We start from the raw sequence: 17,666 nt of genomic DNA, 5'->3' as shown, positions 1-17,666 counted from the left end.
TTAGTATATCTCATATGTTTACACACAAATTTATATAAATACCAAAAAGCAGTGCACCCAGCACTGATCCTTGTGGCACACCACTGGTCACAGACTTACAGTCTGAAAGGCAATTGCCACCACCACCCTCTGTCATCTACCTTTGAGCCAGTTCTGTATCTAAATGGCTAGTTCTCCCTGTATTCCAAAAGTTCTAACCTTACTGACCAGTTTCCCATGAGGAATCCCATTGAACGCCTTACTGAAGTCCATATAGATCATGTCCACCTCTCTGCCCTCATCGAACCCCTTTGTTACTTAAAAAAAAATCAACTTTGTATGACATGATTTCCCATGCACAAAGCCATGCCGACTATACCTAATCAGTCCTTGCCTTTCCAAATACATGTAAATCTTGTCCATCAGGATTCCCTCCAACAACAGAATTAAAAAGGGTATGTTAACTATCTGCTGGTGCACATTGCAACTTGCTGTGCACAAGTTGGTTGCCATATCTTTAAGTTACATTTAAAAGCAATTAATTAGCTAAAAATCTTGTTACTGTATTCTGAGGTCTCAAAAGGCATTATATACATAAAGTTTCTTTCAATTTAATTAAAGACATGAGCAACAAAATGTGCGCTGTATGCAACCAAATATTACATACTTCTTTTCATCACCATATGTACAATTCACTTTTAAGATTATGAGCCCTTATTGTGTCTGTAGGCTGGGTTGTAGATGTTGAACTAGGCTGAGCAGGTTGTTGGTTATTATGACCTTGTCTATTTTGTCACTATATAATTGAAATATGTGCAAATCAAGTGTTGGGGAAAACCTGGAGCACTCCACAGCTTTACTGTACCACATCCAATCATAAATTACTCTGTCAAAATACATTGCCAGGGCAGAATCCTTAAGTTCTTTTAACAACAAATTAGATCTTGCATGAAAAGGAATAACATTTAAAAGGCAAACAGCAGGATAGAAAAATAGATTGGGCAGCTCATGAGGAGAAAACCATTGGTGCAGATTTAATAAAATGGCATGGCTTACTATGTTCTCCAAAATTTAAGATACGCGAATTATGTTTTTTTCCGAATTAAATAAATACCTAGAAATAAACTTTCCTTTGTCACAAACTAGAGAATTTTTTGATGTCCAAATGAGAGTAAAAACCGAAAGTAATTGCTTTCATTTGAACTTGCATATTTTTGAAATCTGGAGAAACAAATTTTATTTAAATCTTTATTTTCTGATGGACTGAGTTATTTCATTATGCCCTGATATCAGGGGAGAAACTCTGTGTGCGTGTTTAAGGATTGTAAAGTTTGACATCTTAACATAATTTCTTTATTTTTCTCCATTTATGCTAAGACGACTGTGTAGTGCTGAACCTTTTTTCAATTATTTCCTTATTTTTCTATTTCTGTAACTAAGATTTTGTTCCCAGGTATTTTGTACCTAAGATGGCGCCATATGTGGCAACATTATACACTTTTTTTTCACTGTACTCTTGTACTTTATACTTGAGAAATCGTGACAACGAATGTAATATTTTATCAAAATCTTAGTACTATGAAACTGATTATTCAAAATCTGACTGAGAAGAATTAAGTAATCCACTTAAAGCTTAGACTGCTTTTGATCTTCAAATGTTTATGACAAACTATGCTCCTGTTAGCTATAAGGTATTGTTCATTTATTTATTAAATTTATCAAGTTTATTAATAGAAATTTGTGTAATTTGAAAGGAAATGCAAACAGTTTCAAAAGCAAAAGCAAATAAATCCTAATTCTGCACTTGATGTCAAGACCCTGAAGTAATACTAATCAGTAGCACTGTCTTGCAGGAAGATGATGACATAATTCACAAGAGTGCAATCGATGCTGCTGTCACTTTTCAGAAGCTAACAGAGAAATGATCAAATAAGGTAGGAATCACCTTGTTTTTGTTTCTGCAGTCATAAAAAGGGTACAGGCTCCTGTGATTTTGTTTTTCAAAGAAAAACAGTTGTGAAACGTGGGCGTACATAGAGTTACCTTGAAAGTGATTGGCCTGATGCAGGAAAGGTTGTCTGATTCTCCAAGGTCATGTTAGTAGAATAATTATCACTGTTAAGGAAAGCGTAAATACCTGTAGATCTATCTTGCATCAACTTCCCTCAAGGATAACAACACTAAGCATGTTTGTGAGCTGGGCCAATTATGTTATTTTCTTGACCTGCACTTATAATTTTAATTTGTTAAAGGTAACATTTAGCACTTTAAAGCAATATGTCTTCAGTACGTATATTGGATTGTGCAGAAATGCAGTAAGGTTGTAGCCTTGGTTTGTAATCTGTTCATTTAAACAGAAGTTCGATCTGTTATGTTGATGCAAAGCATGTAAATTGTTAAATTTTGACCAATTCCATTTGGGGTACTGCCAGTATTTGCTTTTTCTCCATGTTCCTCAACTTTCCTATTTAATAGGATTCTTCCTATACCGAGGCTGAGAATATTATTTGAATCCATGTTTAACTTATAGATGTAAAATAGGCACCATAATATCCTGGACGGTATAGACACCACATTCTACATTAGGAATGAGCAGTTTACTATTAAAATGAGCAAAACAGAAGTCCCATATAGTCCTGAAGGCAAGTGCTGTGTGCCCTTGCCCTTCCAATTACTTTACTTCTCTCTTGGGGTTGCTGTCTTGTATTAATATAGAATTCTCCAACACAGTCAACGGTAAGTTTTGGTATTGTACTTCTGGTTCACAAATTCACGTTATTTATGTAAACAACAATTGACCTGGAAGTCACCGCTGTGGAACAACATCTTCCCACTTTCCATGAGTTTGAGTAAATGCCTTTAACCCACACTCATTGTTTTCTGTTTTATATCCAGTTTGCTATCTTTCTACTGTGTCTCCTCTGGATCCAGATTCTACTATACAAAATCAGTTGAAAGTCTATACATCTATTATTAATTGTTTTTCATTTTGTATTTTAAGTATTGTTTTAAGTTTGGGAAAGGAAGGTATGCAGCAAGTACAATCCATCATAACTGATGTTACTTCTGTTTTCATGCACTAAATACCTTGAGACTATGGGAGAATGTTTTTCTGTCTGCAGTGTAGTCAAAGTTATGGTGAATATGGTGACAAAATAGGGCTTGAATAGAGAATGGGGAAAAGAAATCTGATCCTCCCATTGAGAAAAAATAACCTGATATTCCTTAAAAGACAGCTTCATAATTTATCCTCCAGTGGTGACAACCTTATTTCTATGAGTTTGCACCTCACGAAAGCCACAATTCTTTATCTCTACATCCCACTGCAAATTCTCTTAACCACTGAGAAACTAGATATTGCAAATTCCCAACAGGTAAAGCAGAAGAGGTACCTTGGAGCTGCAGCTTGCCAAATGCCTATTCCAGCCATAATGCATCAGCTTCTTCAGAACAACCTCCTGCATGCTCTATAACCCCCACTCTTCATGAGTCTTCATCCATGCAATTTGGCTCATCACATCATACCTGCTCACTGACCAACTCAAGGTAGGTTCAAGGTGAGTGAGCACTGAGAGCTGTGGGCTGGATTCTGGTCCAGTGTGAGAGTTGGGTGTGTCTCCCTGCCTATAGGCAAAGTGTCCTTGCATCAACACTTCAGTGCTGTTTGCTACTTGAAGTGCAGGAGTAGGCTGTGAGTCAAAAAAGTGTCATAAGGGTCCTGAGGGGCTGGCAGGTATAGGGTGCTAGTGTCCATGGACTGGGCAGGGGGTGATTGTGTAGGTGCTTTCTGTGTGCTCTGAGGTGCTGTTGCTGGATGTCCACTATAGAGATCGAGGTGTAAGCTGAAGTCTCCAGGTGTCACTCTGACTTTCATGTCAGGAGGTGTTGTCATCTTTTTTCCTTGCAGGGCGTAGTGGGATTGGAAGCAGCATATTAATGAGGTGACCCTTTGTTGTTAGAGGGTGACCACAAGTAATAATTTCCATTAGTAGGTATCTTGGTGATCCGTAGAGGTGAAGAGGACGTCCATGATCTGCAGCATCTCATCCCTGCAAAGGGAGGCACCAATTTCCCCTTATCTTTGGCTCTGTGTAGGGAGAATCCACAGTTGTTGTGTGTAATATCAAATCCTTGAGTGATGTGGAGATGCAAATATAGGAAGTGGGTGCTGAGGTCAACCATTCAGCCCTTCAAATCTGTTCCGCCATTCAATAAGATCATGGTTGTGTTCAGAATTCCACATTGCCATCTAATGGTGCTGCTCTTATAGGTTTTGATTCACTGTCAAACAAAAATCTATCTCTATATTAGAAGTATACAATGACCCTGCCTCCACTGTCTTGTGAAGCAATGAGCTCAAAAGTGGCACAATTTTCTGAGGGAGCTGGGTCTTGAGGGGGGAAGAATTCCACTCGTCTCTGCCTTAAAAGAGTCTTACCTAAAACATTAGATTTAAAACAGTAACCCCCAGTTCAAGATTCACCCACAGGATCCTTTGGCCAGCTTGCCAAGACCATTCAGAACCTTACAAACTTTAATCAAAACATCCCTCATTCCTCCAGACTGTACCAGCAGTAAAACTGTCAGCCTATATATCAAATTCACCTCAAATGGCAATAATTTATGATATTGCAAAGTACAAAATTAATGTTTTTTTTCAATCTGGTAGTCAGTCCAAAATGTTTAGGAGTTATTTTACTTTAATCCAAAAATGATGCAGCCTTTATTGAGGAAAATGTCATTGGACAACTTATTTAACACATTTATTCTGTAGCAGCAGGAGATAAGTATCCGATTTGGTAAACACGGAGTGCTTTTTGTAACGACTGTGCTATGTTTATTAGCATTAATTGAAAACAGAAGGTGTCATAATATTCACTAAATTCATCAGCATCTGTGAAAAGAGTTGACTCATATTTCAGGTGCAGATATTTTCCCAGAATGGTGTTGAGTTCTTATCAGGCTTTGTAAAACAGCTTCAATTTGAATGTTTAATTTACCTTCTATATCTACGTTTGCAATGGATCTGTTGTTTGCTTGGAGTTTTTCCTATTATAACTGTTCCCAGCATAAGCATTATAGAATCATAATCATACAGACCATTCAGCCCATCAAGTCCACACCGACCCTTCAATGAGCATCCCACCAAGATCCACTCTACTATCCCTTGCCCCACAACCTTATTTCTGTAACCTTGCATTTCCCATAGCTAATCCACCTAACCTATGCATCCCTGGATTTCATGGGCAATTTAGCATGGCCAATCCACCTAAACTGCACATCTTTGGAGTGTGGGAGGAAACCCATGCAGGCACAGGGAGAATGTGCAAACTCCCCACAGACAGTCACCCGAGGCTGGAATTGAACTCCGGTCCCTGGTGATATGAGGCAGCAGTGGTGACCACTGACCCACGGTGCTGCTCCTTTTTACCTTTGCAGTCTTGATGTCATGATGAATCTTTTGAAATGTTAAAGTACTTTCATTGAAAACCATTTACATTTCAATCATTGAATCTAAAACACATTCTTCTTCATGCCATTTTATGTATGTCTAACAAAAACCCAGCTCTATCTGAGAAATATGCAAAGACCCTGTCTCCACTGCCATGTGAAGCAGAGTTCTAAAGTGGCACAATCTTCTGAGGGATCTGGGTGTGTGTGAGTGAGAGGGGGAGGGGGGGGGGTGCAGTTGTGGGAAGAATTCCATGCATCTCTGGCCTAAAAGAGTTTCACCTAAAACATTAGGTTTAAACAGTAACTCAGAGTTCAAGATGCACCCACAGGTTCCTTTGTATGTCCATCTTTCGAACTTTAATCAAAACATCCCTCACTCCTCTAGACTGTTCCAGCTGTAAAACCATCAGCTTATATATCAAATTAATCTCAGATGGCAATAATTTATGATATTTCAAAGTACAAAATTAATGATTTTTTTCAATCTGGTAGTCAATCCAAAATATTTCAGGAGTTATTCTGCTTTATCTCATCAACCCAAAGTCCAAACTGCAGACTATTTCCAAATGTCTTGAATCCTAGTAATTTGTTGCATGAAGCTCAGGGAACTGAATAATATTTAAACAGAAGGAAAATATTGTAGATTCAAAACTAAAATAAAACCAAAAAGTTCTCAAAATTAACTCAGCAATGCATCACTGGAAAGAAAGGATTAACATTTTGTCAATTAAGTTGCATACAGAGAAACACCTGTTGAGGAAAATAGACACATTGTCTCCTGCCTGTAAAGAGTTTGGTTTAATCGTCAACATCAGGAAAGACAAATGTCATTATCCAGCATTTTACCGTCGAACAGCATTGACAATATGATGTTGAAGGTGGGTGACAGCTTCACATATCACTAGTAATTTGTTACTTACTAGTGAAATCAACACATGCATCACAAAAGCTGCAGTTCTGTCCAAGCTCGAGTAAGTGTGTGAGAACAACAGCAAACTGACTGGGAATACCACACTGTGGATCTATCAAACCTGCACCTTCAGTATTTTCCTTTATATTGATGAGACCTGAACTATGGATGCTAGGCAGGAGAAAGGGATTAACAATTTCCACTTCTGGCTCACTCATATCTTTAACACTTCTTGACAATACAAGGCCACAAACTCTCAGGTCCTGGAATGTATTAATTCCTAAAGCAATTGCTAAGCCAATGGCATTTATGCGGGCTTTACCAAGTCTGTCAGATGGATGATGGTGACATATTTAAAGGAAGTGAGATATGAAGATGACAGGTGTTGACACTGGGAATTGGGATGTGGTCATGACTGTCAATAACCATTGGAAACTAACTGTTCAGAGGGGTATCAGAGCATGCAAGCAGGAAAATAAAAAGCTTAGCTGGCCAAAACAGGGCCCAAACAAAACATATTCCAGTGAATAATGCATCTTTTTAACCCTTTGTCTTTTTGTCCAGCAAACTGAGCAAAAACTACCATGTCAGAGTAGAGGCCGAGCTGCACCAGGTGTTGCAGTTATTACTTTGGGAGGATATGTCAATAATGCATGGGACCAGGGTGTAAAACTGCACTTGACAAGTAGTCAGTCTGTAGCATTAGAGGTATAACTGTTGACATATCATTGGGTCTTATGAGACAAAAGATTGCCACAGATGGAAGGTCAATCTAAAACAAACTCAATTGTATTTGTAATTACTGGTTTGTTCTATTTCAGTTTCTTGGGTTTGAAAGATTACACGTAGTGGATAAATAACAAAAAAACTGCAGACGTTGGAAATGAGAAGAAATATCATGGGCTTGAAACATTAACTTTGTTTATTGCTGCACAGATTCTTCTGGATCTACTGAGCAGTTCAATCATTTCCTATTTATTCTTGGTGCTGTTGGACAGATCCTAAATCAGTTCACCAGCATAAATTAGATTAAGATCGAGAAGATTAATGAGATTATTGGTTGTGTCAAGGCTTTGTGTTAGAGGCTGAAGTGATGCATGAAAGTGAATAGACACAGACTGTGTTGTAAAAGAGGATCATGTAAAGAACTTTGTACAGTGTGGGTGACTTAACCTTTCCCTCTTTGTGCAAGATTTTGGACTATCTACAGATGCTGCCTGATTTGGACATTTTGCAGCTTTTTTTCATTTTATTTCAGATTTCTGGTATCCATTTGAAGAAGTGGAATCTCTTGTACTTGCAGGATAGTGGTTGGATTTGAGATGCAGCATCCAATGATTGTGCAATCAATGGAATACCATGTAATTTTAGTTAATTGCATGCTTGCTGTCACTGCTTCTTCTAAAAAGACCAAAATGCTATTAGCTGTCATTGAGCAGAGAGTATGCGAGTGACCAGTCATGTGCAATAGCTGGCAGTGAACTGCGAGATGTTGCAAATATCTCTAAGTGATGCCTGGATGAATCCATTTTATCTTAATTTCATTAGCCTCGTCATTTTTACAGGCAAAGACAATGTGATCATTGTTGTTTTCTTATAACTCAAGGACTGCCATGTCTGTTTTACCTGTAACTTATTTAAATCAAATCAAAAGTAAATCTGCACTGGTGGAAGCTGATCTTGTAAGATTTTATAGTATTTGCTCTATTTGTCCAGCTTCCAATGCTTTCCCTGATGCTACCTCAGGCCTCCCATCATTCCCCTTCCATGTTAGTAACTGCAGCTGATGAAAGAAGAGATCTTGGGATCTAGCATTGGAGGAAGAAGCTGAGGTTTCCACTGTGGCCCAGAGAATGGGAAAATACAGAGTAGCAGGAAATAGAGCTTTAATTTAATTTAATTTAATTGCCCCTTTAATCACATTCAGAACAAGGCATCACTGGGAACTGAGTTAAGTCATAGAGTCATAGAGATGCACAGCATGGAAACAGGTGGAGTTTCCAACTCATCCATGCTGACATATATCCTAAATTAATCAAGTCCCATTCACCAGCTTTTAGCCAATATTCCTCTGAATCCTTCATATTCATGTAGCCATCCAGATGTCTTTTAAATGTACCAGTCTCCACCAACTCCTCTGGCAGCTCATTCCATGCACGCACCACTCTATATATAGAAAATGTTACCCTTCAGGTGCCTTTTAAATCTTTCCTCTCTCACCCTAAACCTATGCCCTCTAGTTTTGGACTCCTCTACCCTGGTGAAAAAGACCTTGGCTATTCACCCTACACTTGCCCCTAATGATTTCATAAACCTCTATAAGATCACCCCTCAGCCTCTGATGCTCCAGAGGAGGAAGTAACCCCAGCCTATTGAGCCTCTCCTGTTCTCTCAGAAATTATGTGAGTTCATAGAACAAGGAGCTAAATGCGGGGAGTTTGTTGGTAAATTTTATTTGAATCTAAACCAGTCAACAAAATGACCTGAGAGATGAAAACCAGAAACATTACTTGGTTGAACAGGTGGATGATTGACAGGTGATTTTTAAGGATTCTAATTTTTAAGAAAATGTGCAACGGTTTATACTGGTACTGAGGACAAACTGAGTTTTGCTGACAGTTTATTGCTGTCTGTTATCAATGTAAAGAGTGTCAGAGGACATCAGTTGTTTTGGATACTACTGCTGCAATTCTACTAGTAATTCAATGGTGTCTGACCTAGTTACATTAGATTTGACTCTGTTGTTGATCATATCCAACTTTGATAATGAAAAACCGCACAAGTTTCAGGTTTCTCTGACCAAAAGCAACATGTATTTACTCAACAAAAACACAGCGTATCACTCAGGAAGCTAAGTTGAAGGAATTCTTCAGTCCAAAGTTTTAGTCTGTTGAAGGGTGGTTTCATCTTGTCCTGGTTTTTAATAGATCTAGCATTGACCTATGCAATGCTTTCCCATACAACACTTGGACTGGATCCAAACCTAACACTGGTAGACCAGTTTCATCCCTACTATATTCATTGGGACTCAGTGATTAGCACTGTTGCATCACAGTGCCAGGGACATGGGTTCAATTGTAGCCTTGGGCGATGGTCTATGTGGAGTTTGCCCATTGTCCCTATGTGCGTGGGCTTCCTCTGGGTGCTCTGGTTTCCTCTCTCAGTCCAAAGATGTGCAGGTTAGATGGCTTGGCCATGTTAATTTGCCCTGCAGTGTCCACGGGTACATAGGCTAGGTGGATTAGCCATGGGAAATGCAGGGTTACAGGGAGAGAGTTGGGGATGTGGGGTGGGGGGGTGGGGGGTGGTGGTGTCAAGTCTGGATGGGATGCTGTATGGAAAGTCAGTGTGGACTTGTTGGGCTGAATGGCCTGTTTTGACACTTAAGGATTCTGAATTCTGAAAACAAGAATCTCCTGGTGTTGGCTTATATGTCCAAGACTCAGATTCAATGCCAGAATTTTAGATCCTTCAGCTGGTGGTGGTGGGGTGGATTGCAGTTGACAGATGGCAAATTAGGGTGCTATGGGATTGAGAATTGGGATTCTTAGGAGTACTGCCTTGTCTGCAGGTATTTGGTGGAGAGGCAACAGGTGGATACACTCACCTGTAAGCCAATTCAGTCCTTTAAGTGGCCAAATAATACCCTGCAATAAAACCTTGTGTCCTGAAGATATTTTGCTTGTCTTTCCCCTCACTAGTACCTACCAGCCAGGCCTTGGCAAGACTCTAGACTTGTCTGGAAGTCTGGACTGCATGCTACAATCACTGGGAGACTGCCAGCTGGCCCAGCAGTACCTACTGCTGGCAGGGGCAAGAGAATATTTTGAATGTGGGACTTCCTCTGATGTGAGTGAAAGGTTTGCTTTGTGCCAATTGAAGAACTAATCCCCATTAAGTGCTTGCAGGCCAAGTCAGCCAAGCACAGGCAGGTTGCCTTCCACATGTCTGGTATGAACTAAATCCCATTTTTAAGAAGTTTGATCATAACCAGTTTTATGGTAACATTATTTATACAGGAGGATGGGATCCCAAACCCCAATGGAATATTTCACCACGTGCCTCATTCTCGAACAGACAGCCTGATATCCAAAAACCACATAGGAAAGAAAGTAGGTCTTTTCTTTTTGAGATGAAGCTTCAGATCCCTGGCAGCCTTCTGGCCATGCGCATACTTCAAATATCAGCTCACTTTGGGGTTTAATTCCCTGAACCCCATAGCACCAATACTTCCTTTTATTTTAAAAAATTACATAATGTTTGCTACTCAACTATTCACAGATTTTTGCATAATTTTCAGCATCACATGGTGGCATTCGAATTATTCTTAAAACAAACTGGAGACATATGATCTGTCTATTCTTGCTTGCTGAGCAATGAATGCAGACAATGTGTCAGGAGACTCCTAAAAATTACACTGCTTTTTGTGAGAAAATGGAAATAACTGAATAACGTAGGGGTAAAAATTTTATTCACAAACATCTCTCTGGTGATGTATAATTGCTCTTTATATTGTGAAAAGACATGTTATTAGATAGCTGTGGATTCAAGTTCTATTCTAGTGGGTGAGCAAAAATATGTTATAGACTCAAATGTGCTTTGGGTGGTCCTGAACTTATTAAAAGTGTTGTTTAAATTTTAAGTTATTTATCTTTTATATTCACCAAATGTATTCTCATATTTCCTTTATTCAGTTTAAAGCCAGTCACGCACATCTGGGCAGATACAAAGAGAGGCAAACATTTATACCCATATTTAAAGAGATGACATAAAAACCCATGAGCAATGCTTTTCAGTTATTGGTCAAGGACAAGTTCTTGTTATAATTTGGAAAACAGCCAATTAACATGAACCATATAATTTAAATTAAAGAAACTTTGAATCTTGAGAGAGGGAAGCTAACCTCCATATGTCTGAAGTGAACTAAATCCCATTGTTAAGAAGTTTGATCATAGCCAGGTCTACAGTCATAGATTATTGTCGTCAATAAATATACATAGAATGAGGCCAGTTAAACCATATTTGCAAAATATATTGAGGTCAAGGAAATTTCACTTAAATGCTGCATATTTTTATGGAGTAGTCAAAGAGTCATGGAGATACACAACATGGAAACAAACTCTTCGGTCCAACTCATCCATGCCAACCAGATATTCCACTCCAATCTCGTCCCACCTGCCAGCACCTGGCCCATATCTCTCCAAACCCTTCCTATTCATAGACCCATCTAAATGCCTCTTAAATGTTACAATTGTACCAGCCTCCACTACTTCCTCTGGCAGTCCATTCCACACACGCACCACCATCTGCATGAAAAAGTTGCCCCTCAAGTCTCTTTTATATCTTTCCCCTCTCACCCTAAACCTATGCCCTCTAGATCTGGACTCTCCCACCCCAGGGAAAAGACATTGTATCTTTCTGCTATCTATGCCCCTCATGATTTTATAAATCTCTATAAGGTCTCTCCTCAGCCTCCAATGCTCCAGGGAAAACAGCCCAGCCTGTTCAGCCTCTCCCTAAAGCTCATATCCTCCAACCCTGGAAACACCCTCGTAAATCTTTTCTGAACTCTTTCAAGTTTCACAACATCCTTCCATAGGAAGGAGACCAGAATTGCATGCAATATTCCAAAAGTGGCCGAACAAATATCCTGTACAGCCTCAACATGACCTCCTAATTGCTATACTCAATACTCTAACCAATAAAGGAAAACATACCAAATGCTTTCTTCACTTTCCTATCTACCTGCAATTCTACTTTCAAGGAGCTATGAACTTGCACTCTAAGGTCTTGTTGTTCAACAACACTCCCTAGGACTTTACTGTTAAGTGTATAAGTCCTGCTAAGGTTTGCTTTTCCAAAATGCAGCACCACACCTTTATCTAAATTAAACACCTCAGCCCATTGACCCACCTGATCAAGATCCCATTGTAATCTGTGGTAGCCTTCTTCGCTGTCCACGACACCTCCAATTTTGGTGTTATCTGCAAACTTACTAACTATACCTCCTATATTCCTATCAAAATCATTTATGTAAATGACAAAAAGTAGTGGACCCAGCACCGATCCTTGTGGCACACCACTGGTCACAGGCCTCCAGTCTGAAAAACATCCCTCCACCAGCACCCTCTGTCTTCTATCTTTGAGCCAGTTCTGTAGCCAAATGGCTAGTTCTCCCTGAATTTCATGCAATCTAACCTTGCTCATCAGTCTCCCATGGGGAACCTTGTCAAACGCCTTACCGACGCCCATATAGATCATGTCTAATGCTTTGCCCTCATCAATCCTCTTTGTTACTTCCTCAAAAAGTCAATCACTTTTGTGAGACATGATTTCCCCGCACAAAGCCATGTTGATTATCCCTAATCAGTGCTTGCCTTTCCAAATACCTGTACACCCTGTCCCTCAGGATTCCCCCCCAACAACTTGAAAGAACTAAATGTTCACCTGCTGAATTACAGAAACCACTTAAACGCGATAGCATCTGAATCACGCCCAAGGTCTTATTGGCCTGCTTTTATGATGTAGATTATGGGATAGATTATCAAAGGAACTTGCTTCCAAATCCAGCCAGAGCCCTGCTGGGAGATGGTTACTGACCAAAGGTGTTGAAGTAGGTAACTCTGTGGACTTGTTAAATATTCCAGTGATGTTTATGCTAACCAAGTAAATTAATGGACCTATTGAGAATATGTTGCTTTATAAGACACTGGTCTGGTATGATTTCATACACTTGGTGTAGAATCTAGGTAAAGTCTATCCATAACCTGAAGGAAAGTATAATCATTCATTTGATCCCAATCTGGCCAAGGGTAATATAATTCCTGATTCTTTTAGGACATAATACAATCTCATTTATAAGGTGCATGTGTGGGGAAAAAGACGTCTTCTGGGTTGGATGGACAATTAGGTTTGATGAAAGAATTACCAGTGATTTCATTGGATGTTATGACACTTGAAAAGCTTGTTTATTTACAAGGATTAAATGCACAGCAGATGATGCTACGTTATTTGCCATTTTGCATGTATTTCAGGTAAACAAACCCATTTGGAAGTCATATAGTTGTTAGCTCAGAGATAACAGAACCATTGCTTCAAACTGTTTTTAGTGGTTATATGTTTATACAGAATAATACATGCAACTGATGCTGACCCTTTCTGAATTTGTTAAATGTCGATAGCCATGTTGTTGAGGGTCACCAGAAGACAGAAGCTCAATAGACAGAAACATGTCAGTCTTGGGAAGGTGGGTTTGTCATGCAGGTGTTGAAAGCTTTTGATGTGAACAGAGATTATCACTTGAAATCAAACTGCTCTAGTTAATTTTACATCTGCTTCTATAAATTGGGTCAAGATGTCCAACCAAATGGCTGTGCTAATCACAAAAATTGTACATGTCCTCAGTCACACAAAGGATTCTCCACTCTCACTATTCAAAGAGTGAGGTGCCTAACTTGCAGATGAGGCACTTTTGATTTACATTTACTTTGGTAAAATTTGTGAATAGTATGGAATGTTCTGCAAAAGGTGTTGATTAGTTGCTGGATTTAGCAGAGCATTGTTGCATTAGTCCAGGTAGGACAGCGGTTCCAACAAAAAACGAAGAACAGTACAGCAGAGGAACAGGCCCCTCAGCCCAACGAGTCTAGGCTAACACGTGATGTCTTTCTAAACTAAACACCATTTTTCCTGTGCACATTTCTATTCTTCTATTTCCTGCCTTTTCATATATCTATCAAGGTGCTTTTTATATGTTGCTCTTGTGTCTGCTTCTACGACTGCCTCTGGCAGCTCCATCCAGGCACTATCCACCCTCTTCCCTCTCACATCTCCTTTTACTTCAAACCATGCCCCCTAGTATGGATATCGCTACCCTGGGAAAATAAATTCCAACTATTCATTCTGTCTACGTCCCTCATAACTTTGTACACTTTTAACACCTCACCCCTTTGCCTCCAATGTTCAAGTGAAAACAAACCAAGTTTGTCCAATCTCTCCTCAGAGATAATTCCCTCCAAGCCAAGAACATACTGGTAAACCTTTTCTGTACCTTCTCCAGAGCTTCTACATCCTTCCAGAGCTGTATGCAACATTCCAAATGTGGCCTAACTAAAGTAATATACTGTAGCAAATGACTTACCAATTTTTATACTCTATGCCTTAACCAGTGAAGACAAGCATTCCTGACTACTTTATCCACTTGTGTTGCCACTTTCAGGGAACTATGGATCTATGCCCTAGTACTATTTGAGATCTCTCTGTATGTTAATGAATCTAATGCTTCTGTATGTTAATATTTGTGATATTTGCAAGTGCTGAGAATCTACAGGGCCTCTGGACAAAATGGAAAAGAAGCTGCAAGGAAGGAAAGCTCTGCACAAGAGCTGGAGGATAGCGTTTTCTCCATTGAAAGCCCAATTCCGCCACCAGGAATCATTTCTTTGAACATCATCTCAACCAAGTGAAATGCCTGATGTACATGAAGTTCACCAAGTAGCAGTATAGAATTGTGCTACCTTTCACTGTTACAATCTCTATAAAAACTGAACTTTTACAAACAGAATTCAAATTGTTATTCTGTCTTATGTGATCATTTTGGCTACTAGCTGGATGTTTAAGACTTTATATATAAAGAAAGATGAAAATCACTCATGTTTAAGTACTGTTCGCTATCTGACATTCTCATCACTTTCTCGAGACTTTCATGACTGTCGTTCTAAATGCTGTAAACACAAGCTGCTGCTGGTGTCTCCAAATAATAAATCAAATCAAGTGTAAACACTTCGCACATTCTTCCCAATAAAACAATTTGGAATCCCTTTAATTGCTAACAATCAAAGCACTCAGGCTTGCTGTCATATGGAGAGATAACATGACCCCTCCTTTACTTATACTTTAAATAAAGGCACTTTCAAAACACAACCTCAAATCTTGTTTGTATCACTATAACATGAATAATAGCCTCACACCTTGGTGAGGGCAGAACAGTCATTGGTGGTCAAGACTAGCATCTTTCAACTTCGACATGACCAGACCTTTACAGATAGGAACCAATGACATTGGAAAATACAGAGCACCCTTGATTATCTGAGGGACATGGGCGGGGAGTATTTCGTTTGGTTAATTGAATTCCAGATAATCGAATGCCAGATAACATAGTTTAGCCAAGCATTGGGACCTTGCGATCCTGTAGGGTAATCCGATATTTGGATAAATGAATGCTGGATAATCGAGGTTCCTCCGTATCCCAGTTTGGTATTCATCACTAAATGATGGAGACTGGATATACGTTTTTGCTCTAAGTGAGAAAAAAACAGGATGAGTGAGCACTTTGCTTTTTCAGGATGATGGGTATTCTAATTATGCTGGAAGATATTAACTACACACGTGACTCTGCAGGACGTACATGTCAATGGCGAGGTACTGAAACTGTAGAGAGTTTCCACTCCATTCATGTTGGTGAATCACGAGGCGTGAGGCATGAACCTTCCTATGGATGCAGGCTGCCTTCATCTTGATGGAAACTACAATTCAGACATTTTCAGGCAACCATAAAGATCAAGAAGGTGATTGGTTGGAGCTAAGAGCTTGGGGTGGGTTGGTATTGTAATATCAATAGACTGGTTTTTCAGAGGATCCGGCTAATGCTTTCAAGAAATGGACTGAAATCTTATCATAACAGTGGGTGAAATTTAAATTCAATAACACATCCAAAATTAGAAATTTTGTCTCAGTGATGATCATGAAAACTATTAATTATTGTGAAAATAAACCTGATTCACTAATGCCTTTTTAAATTCATTCTTGGGATGAGGGGTAGGCCAGCATGTATTGCCCATCCCTAATTGACCAGAGGGTATTTAAGAATCAACCACTTTTGCTGTGGCTCAGGAGATAGACCAGGTAAGGATGGTAGCTTCCTTCCCTAAAGGACAATAATTGTCCAACAATCGACAATGGACTGATGGCCATCACTAGACTCTTAATTCCAGATATTTATAGAATTCAAAATCCAATATCTGCCGTGACAGTATTCAAATCTGGGTCCCCAGAACATTACCTGGGTCTCTGGATTAACAGTCCGGTGATAATATCACTAGGCCGTTAGCATCTTTCCTTCAATGAAGAAGGCACTATCCTTGCTCAGTCTGGCTTACATTCAATATGGTTGACTTTTACTGCTCTCTGAACTGGTCTAGTAAATCACTCAGTTGAAGCACGTTTAGAATGTCAGCACCCATGAAACAACGTGGCTGATGACAGTTGATGTATAATTGGAACCAAAAACTTTGTGGAGCTAACCATTGCCATTGGTAAGCAACAGTGTCAATACCTGGATACGTGCAGATCGGTGCTACAATAATATCTGGGGTGAACTGTGAACCGGTCTTTCCTGATGAACTTTAAAAAATAATGTTAGAAGTTAGAAATAGAAGGAAAAGTTTAAAAGTACAGATGGGATTGTAACACTAGTATGTGCAGAGAGTTAGAAAGAGCTTCCTTCTGGTGTCAGGAGCTCTTCTTTTATTAAGGGAAGGTGGCCTTTATGAAGGCAGGCTGCTTTTAATGGGTGGACTCTTGGTGAGCATGCAGCCAGCCAGTACTGTGGGTCACAGCCATGTAAATGAGGCAGCAAAAAGATTTATTTGCTGCCAGGCTCAATGGGACAAGGGTTTGGAGAATACAGATTTTGATCCCTAAATCTGGAAACAGAAGAATTGCATTTTAGCCTCCTGTTGCTACCTAATTTCTGATTTTGAGGGGAGTTGTTGGGGAACATTTCCGAGACAATGCTTGAAAAAAGTGTAGCTTTTTGTCCCTGGAATTACTGCAACTTGACGATTGGGTTCTGGTTCATTAAAAAAAATATTCTTCAAACATTTGTAAAACCTATGGGTTATTTATTCTATTACAATTTCTACTTTGTTAACCACTTTATACAGTGTGACGCAACATTTATGCTGTGTCATGCACAATGCAAAATTGTGTACACTGTTTCACAAAATTGATACAGTGCACACACAAAATTTTGGTGAATGTGTTGACAGAATAAGCCATGTGTTGGATTCACTTAATTGTTTTACAACAGTTGATCTTTCTCCAATCTGAAGTAAAATTGACTTGTATGCATGACAAAGTTGCACATATTTGATAGAGATCAAACACAGAATTTTAGGTCACGATGTTGACTGTGTTGTTGGATTCACTTGATTTTTTTAGCAAACAGAAAGGACAGTTCTTGGGACCCATCTATCTTCCTTGTCATATCTATCTGAATCTTCTTTCTTAGCAAATTGCCTTGTCAAAATTTTATCTCCAATTG

At 39.3% G+C, this 17,666-nt stretch overlaps 1 protein-coding gene across 1 annotated transcript in view; it reads left to right on the top strand.

Moving 5' to 3' along the window:
- Positions 1–17,666, top strand: part of pcdh15b (protocadherin-related 15b) — a 1,519,471-nt gene that overhangs the window by 224,230 nt on the left and 1,277,575 nt on the right. The window contains exon 2 of the mRNA XM_072557866.1: positions 1,833–1,913. The gene's annotated coding sequence lies outside the window, so the exon portion shown is untranslated. The remainder of the gene's footprint in view (positions 1–1,832; positions 1,914–17,666) is intronic.

Source organism: Chiloscyllium punctatum, chromosome 38 (assembly GCF_047496795.1).
Source record: "Chiloscyllium punctatum isolate Juve2018m chromosome 38, sChiPun1.3, whole genome shotgun sequence".
Lineage (NCBI taxonomy): Eukaryota > Metazoa > Chordata > Chondrichthyes > Orectolobiformes > Hemiscylliidae > Chiloscyllium > Chiloscyllium punctatum.
Note: the sequence above shows the minus strand (reverse complement) of the source record. Positions and strands in the feature narration are given on the sequence as shown.